The sequence below is a fragment of the Mycetomoellerius zeteki genome, unplaced genomic scaffold (assembly GCF_001594055.1).
Source record: "Mycetomoellerius zeteki isolate Tzet28-1 unplaced genomic scaffold, Tzet1.0 scaffold343, whole genome shotgun sequence".
Classification (NCBI taxonomy): Eukaryota; Metazoa; Arthropoda; class Insecta; order Hymenoptera; family Formicidae; genus Mycetomoellerius; species Mycetomoellerius zeteki.
Window position 1 is genome coordinate 312,709 of NW_017257331.1, and position 6,493 is coordinate 319,201.

Consider the following 6,493-nt stretch of genomic DNA (forward strand, 5'->3'; position numbering starts at 1 on the left):
TCTGAACGCCCATCACACAGCCTGGAGGAGCAAAAAAACATCTTCGTCCGGCAGGAAGCTCATGATTGCCATCGAGGAATTTGATCTTGTCATTCTCAATGGGAAAACTTCCACATACTTCCACTCTTCCACCATTACAAGTTCGGTAATTGATCTGGCACTTGTCTTTCCACTGTTAGCCGCCAATTGTGACTCTTACATTGATTCGGATACGCACGGTAGCGATCATTTTCCAGTGATTACTAACATAGGCATACAGGTATTTCATAAACTTAAATTTTGTTACAAATTCTCCCTGAAAAAGGAACAATTAGATGAGATGTACCATCGCTTCTCAGCTTCGACGACGCCAATTTCTCATGTAAACGACTCTAATTCGATCTGTCGATACAACACTTTTGTGCAATCCATTTTAGATGTAACCAGAAGTTTGGTCCCGGAAGGCGATGCCTTTCCGCACAGTTGCATACGAAGCAAACGCCTCGCTCCCCCACCCTGGTGGAAGTGGACGAGGAGTGCACCAAAGCAGTCCAAGAGAGAAGAAGAGCCGTACGCACATTCACGGCCCATCCTAACAGAAGCAATTTTAATGAATTCCAAAAAATAAAAACTTCATGCTCTAAGCGATTAGACGAGCAAAAACGCAAAGGCTGGCATGATCTAGTTGGTAGCTTTAATAGCCAAACACCCATAACTCAAATTTGGACCCTCATTAAATCTTTCAAAAGGAATACCACACAAAGTAATTTGTACCAACAGAATCATAAACTGATTTCTCAAAATTCTATCGCCAAACTATGCCTCCCATCCTGTTTTTACGATTGCAACAAGTCCATCGAAGCAATGAAGAACGAAGATCGCTCAAACTATCTCATCTGTGACTGGCTCGGCAGCCCCTTTCCAATAAGGGACCTTACAAAAGCTCTTAGATCAGTTAAAAAACGCACGACTCCGGGATTAGATCAAATCGATTTTTTCATGATTGCGAACCTCCCCACAGAATTTCTGACGCGTTTACTAGATATTTACAACGAATTTCTTGCTAAAGGAACATTTCCAGACTCTTGGAAAACCTCGCTAGTAGTACTGATACCCAAGGCTAACAGCGCCTCGGTCAGACCTATTTCTTTTTTGCCATGCTTATGCAAACTCATGGAACGCATGTTGTATCATAGATTAAGGTGGTTTATTGAATCCCGGCCAATCCTCCCTCAAGCCCAATCAGGCTTTAGGCCCTTCAGAGCTTGTGAAGATAACTTAGCGGTTCTAACTACGGCCGTCAAATCTGGTTTCCTCCGACGCACTCCTACAGTAGCCGTCTTCTTAGATATTGCCGGGGATTTTGACAACGTGGATCCGCATATTCTGGTGTCAGATCTCTACGAGATTGGTGTTCCCGCCCCTCTCAGGAAATTTGTAGAGAATCTAATTTGTTACAGACAACTAAACTTTGTAGTCGACGGAGAATTAAACGGTCCCTTCACTTCGCTCAAAGGCACCCCTCAAGGATCCACCCTTAATCCTATCCTATTTAACATATATTTAAGGGAACTCGACCAACACCTTCATACCAACACACGTATACTCCAATACGCGGATGACATAGTCTTGCTCTCTTCTCAGCGAAATTTGGAGGATGCCATTTCTTCCATCCAGGTTTCCCTTAACAAGGTCTATGATTATCTTAAATTCAGAAATTTAGAAGTCTCCCCTCAAAAATCTAATTGGATTATTTTCTCACAAGGCGACCCTATCAAGACCGTCTCATCCTTGTCCATCAATGAAACACAGATTCCCAGAGTACACACCCATCGTTTTTTGGGCGTCATCTTAGATTACAGGCTCAGTGGCAAACAATACTTACGCTATCTGCTGAACAAGGGCAGGAAAATCAGCAATGTCATCTCTACTCTTTCAGGAATCAAATGGGGATCTCACCCTGGGCTACTTTTAACCATTTACAGATCCACATTTCGCAGCGCCATTGAATACGGCTGCCAATTTTTTACGTGGAGCCCCTCCGCCACAGATTTCATCAAACTTCAGCGTCTTCAATATAAGTTAATTAGAAGGGCGATGGGTTATCGCATTTCGACTCCTATTAATGTCGTGCTCAGCGAGGCTAAAGAATTTAAGATGAACATTAGATTTAACCTCGTCGCCTCTAAATTTATCTACAAATCTATAGCCAACAAATTCAGTTTGGCATACGAAGCGTTAGAGGAATTAGAAATCACTGCCACCAGAAGAAATAAAAAAATTGAGGCCATTCAAGACTCCAGACTTTTCAAACAATACGTCAACACTCGCCACGAAAAGAGAATCATTCATCGCTCCACTTACCCTCTCGCCTTCTGGCACTCTTTCGAGGTATACAATCAAGAAATAACGTACGTTAAGGATATGCTCGGCTGCGAATCAAAGGAAAACAGCAACCTCATAATTGCAGATTTTCTATGCAAATCATCCTCATATACACAGAATGCTATCTCTTTCTACACTGACGGATCAAAGGGCTCGGAGGGAGCCGTCGGCGCCGGTGTCTACTCAGGAATGGACGGCTCCATCGCCCATAAACTACCTCCGGAGACATCAATCTTCTCTGCTGAACTGTGGGCCTTATATCAAGCAGTACTTGTTGCCGGCGATCTTGGAATGCAACGTAACGTCATCTTCTCGGACTCCAAGAGCGCATTAGACGCGGTACAAGACATGGGTAGAACTCATCGCAATCACATCGTTTACTATGTCAAGCAAGCTTACCACGATGTAGTCTGCAACGGCAAAGAGATTACCTTTTTCTGGGTTCCAGCCCCACTCCGGTATACCTGGAAACAAATCTGCTGACTTGATTGCCAAGCAGGCGACTACGGACGGCTACTCTCCCGAATTTCGCGTCCCATACGAGGACCTATTAATCGAGTCCAAACGGCAAGCTTATGCACAATTCGAAGAATACATGAAAACCGTATCCTCCACCAAAGGTAAAAAGTATTTTAACCAATACCACACAACATCTAGAAAACCTTGGTTCTACAAAACTTCCTTTAATAGAGAGGAAATAGTATTAATCGCCTTAGATCCGACCATATTAATCTCAATGAGAGCCTTCACAGGGTCAACATTGTTAACTCCCCCGCCTATCCCTGCGGGGACTCTTCCCAAACAATTAATCACATCATATTTCATTGCGAAAAACATTACTCCAACGTCAAATCACTACCTGACTATGTAGCATCTAAATTTCCTAATTCTCCCCAGGATCTATCCCCTGCCCTCTCTTCCCCTACTCCCAAGCTCTGTCGTCTGCTTCTAGCCTTTATGAAGGCCAACGACCTTTTCTTTTAGTCTTTATTGCCTTCCTTCCCTCCTTCTCATGGCGTGCGATCACCGCCGGGTGGCAGCAGGCGTCCGGTTGGATGGGTTGGCAACCATTTTATAATCAAAGCTAGCAGGATTCATACAATCAAGAAATTCCTAAATACGCAGACCTCAGTGGGCCAGTTCAATCGGATAATTGCCTGGCCATAACCAAGAAGAAGATGTATCCTTGACGATGTCAGGCGACGTTATGATAAAAAGGAAACAAGGAAACAAAGAAAAGACGATAATTGGAAGGGGACAGAGGACAATATTAAGAAGGGGAAAGAGATTGAATAATATTAAGATATGATTCTGGCAGAGAATGTGTATCATTTTGTTTGTTTATCCCATGTTTTTGTCTTTTTTAATGTGAACCATCTTCGATATTAGTCTCTTATTATAAGAAGCTTCTATGTCTAAAATTTCAATGTTATCCCAGTCAAAATTATGATTCTAGTCAATGCAGTGATTGGTAATCACCGTTGGAGATTTTGACTTCTTATTAATATCGGAGACAGGTTCGTGTAATCTTGTCTTTAATTGTCTTTTTGTCTGACCTACGTAACTAACATCGCAATCATCACAAGAGATCTTATAGACAACGTTTTGATTGCATAAAGGATCCAACTGGTCTTTGCCCTTTCTAATAAAATTCTTTAGTGAATTTGGTATAGAGAAAGTCAACTTACAATGGAACCTGTTAGCAATTGGAGTAAATTTTTCAGATACCGAATTCACATAAGGTATTGTAAAAAATCTCTCCTTGATTTTTTTTGTCAACAATTCCACTGTTAAAATCAATGTGGAACTTTACTATCTTTTTTGTATAAAAGAAAAAACAAATTTCAATGGATAACCATTACTTAAAAAAATATTTATTGCATTAATCAAATTATTTTGCTGGAAACGAGGATGACACAAACGTATAATTTTGTCAACAAACCCGTATATTACACCTCTCTTGTGTCAAAGCGGATGGTGTGAATTAAAATTAAGAAATCTGCTAGAAAAAGTCGCCTTACGATACACATCAAAAACTAACCTCTGCTCTTCCACAATCAACATAGTGTCTAAGAAACTTAATTTTCCATCTATACCAACCTCCATAGTGAATTGCAATCTACCATGTAATGAATTAAAAATTTTTTAAATGTCTTTAATACTCTGATGGAGCAACTAAAATAATGTCATCCACATATCGAAAATAAAATAAGAGCTTAAATGGTAATTTTTCAATTGCTATTCTTTCCAAATCCTGCATATCAGCAGCAATTGGAGATAAAGGTGACGCCATAGGAATACCATCGCGTCAAAACATTTGTATGAGTATTAAATATTCTTTATATTGTAACTGGCTTGTAGCCCTTCTTTTATTTTTTGATTTATTCTGATTGAGCCATATTAATAATTTAATTTATTATAAATATTATGAAACATTTATTGTAAATGTTATAGTAAATGTTATAAAAATACCTAATGAGACATTATTATCCAAATAAAAAATACTTATTAGAAATATTTATTTAATTTATTATAAATATTACATAAAATATTTAGTCTATATTTTAATAATATTTCAGACAGCACACAATATTTATAAAATATTTACAAAATATTTCTAAATATTATAAATATTTCTAAGTTTTATTTTAAATATTTTATATTTAAATATTTTTATGGTCTTTTTAGATTACACAGATCATAAACATTTATTATAAATATTATGAAATATTTATTGTGAATGTTGTACTAAATGCTATCAACATACTTAAGAGATGCTGGATCGACGGCCGAACTTGATCGAAGTCGATAGTACAGACTTTTTTTAATTCCAAATTCGATAATAGCGACATCTTTCATTCATTTTTTATACTTATTATATATCGTTGTGTCTCGCTCAAACGCATTCATCTGTCCTTATCTAACATATTGCAACGCCATTTCTTAGAAGATCGAACACCTACTGCTAGACACAATGGCCGGAATCCATAGTCCGGTCTATAAGGCTGCGGTCTACTTGACACTACAAACTCTTCGAAGCGTTTGAGCGACCAATCAGAACAAAGAATTTTATGAATTGACTAATCAAAGAATGCTTCGAAGCGTTTGTAGCGTCAAGTGGACCGCAGCCCTCGTGAGGTGGATTAACCAGAGCATTGTAAGCATTTGGCGGGAAATGTGAATCAAAAGTGAAGATAAGTTGTACAATGTACATTAAAATGCCACAATTAGAAGTTACTGACACGGAAACAAATAGTGTTTATATATTTAATTTGAATGATGAAGAATTTGCTAGCTTCAAAAAGTGAATAATCTTTAAGTATCATTCGTTTTATGTTTTTGAATACATATGCAAAGGAGATTAAGAAACGTCTTGAAATTTGTATTAGTTATATGTATATAAATTCGTAAGGTTTTTTGACAAGTTAAAACGTTCGTAAAAATACATTGCAACAACATTGCTTATTTAAAATAGTTTTGTTTTCAACAATTTCGTTTCAACATGCAATGAAATTAACGGAAATCCATGTGGTGCTACAAATGCTACAACCCTGGTCCATTTGGGTTTGCAACTGTAGCATTTATAACACTAATGGACCAACCGGAGCGTAGCGTTCAAAGCGTAGCGTTTAAAAGCATCAAGTGGACCGTAGTCCTTATTAATCCAGCAACTCTATGCTAGGCTTATAGCGATATACGGGCCAAATATTATGTTCCAAAATTGAATGCCTGTACTGAAAATCTATAGTGCACGTAACGTAAACTGTTGCATTTTCAGTGTTGGCAGTAAATTTGGAACACAGTCATGGTAGTTTTAGATCTGCTCGCATTGCTTGCATTTTTCCACTCACCAACTTCGCTTTCACTCTTTTCAACGCCCAAACATATATCTATCTCATTTTAAGTTAAAAAATTTGAGGATTTCAAGCAATGCGAACACTGCAAAGTGCAAACCCAGGTAACAAACCACGTCATTTTGACGTCAAATTCTGGTCATGTTGGTACGAATGATGTCAATTCAAAAATTGACCAACTGATGTTATGACGTCATTATGACGTCGTCATAATGACATTTGTAACGATGCACCCCGTTAATGCATCGTTCCCGACAGGTCATCCGTCGGATGCC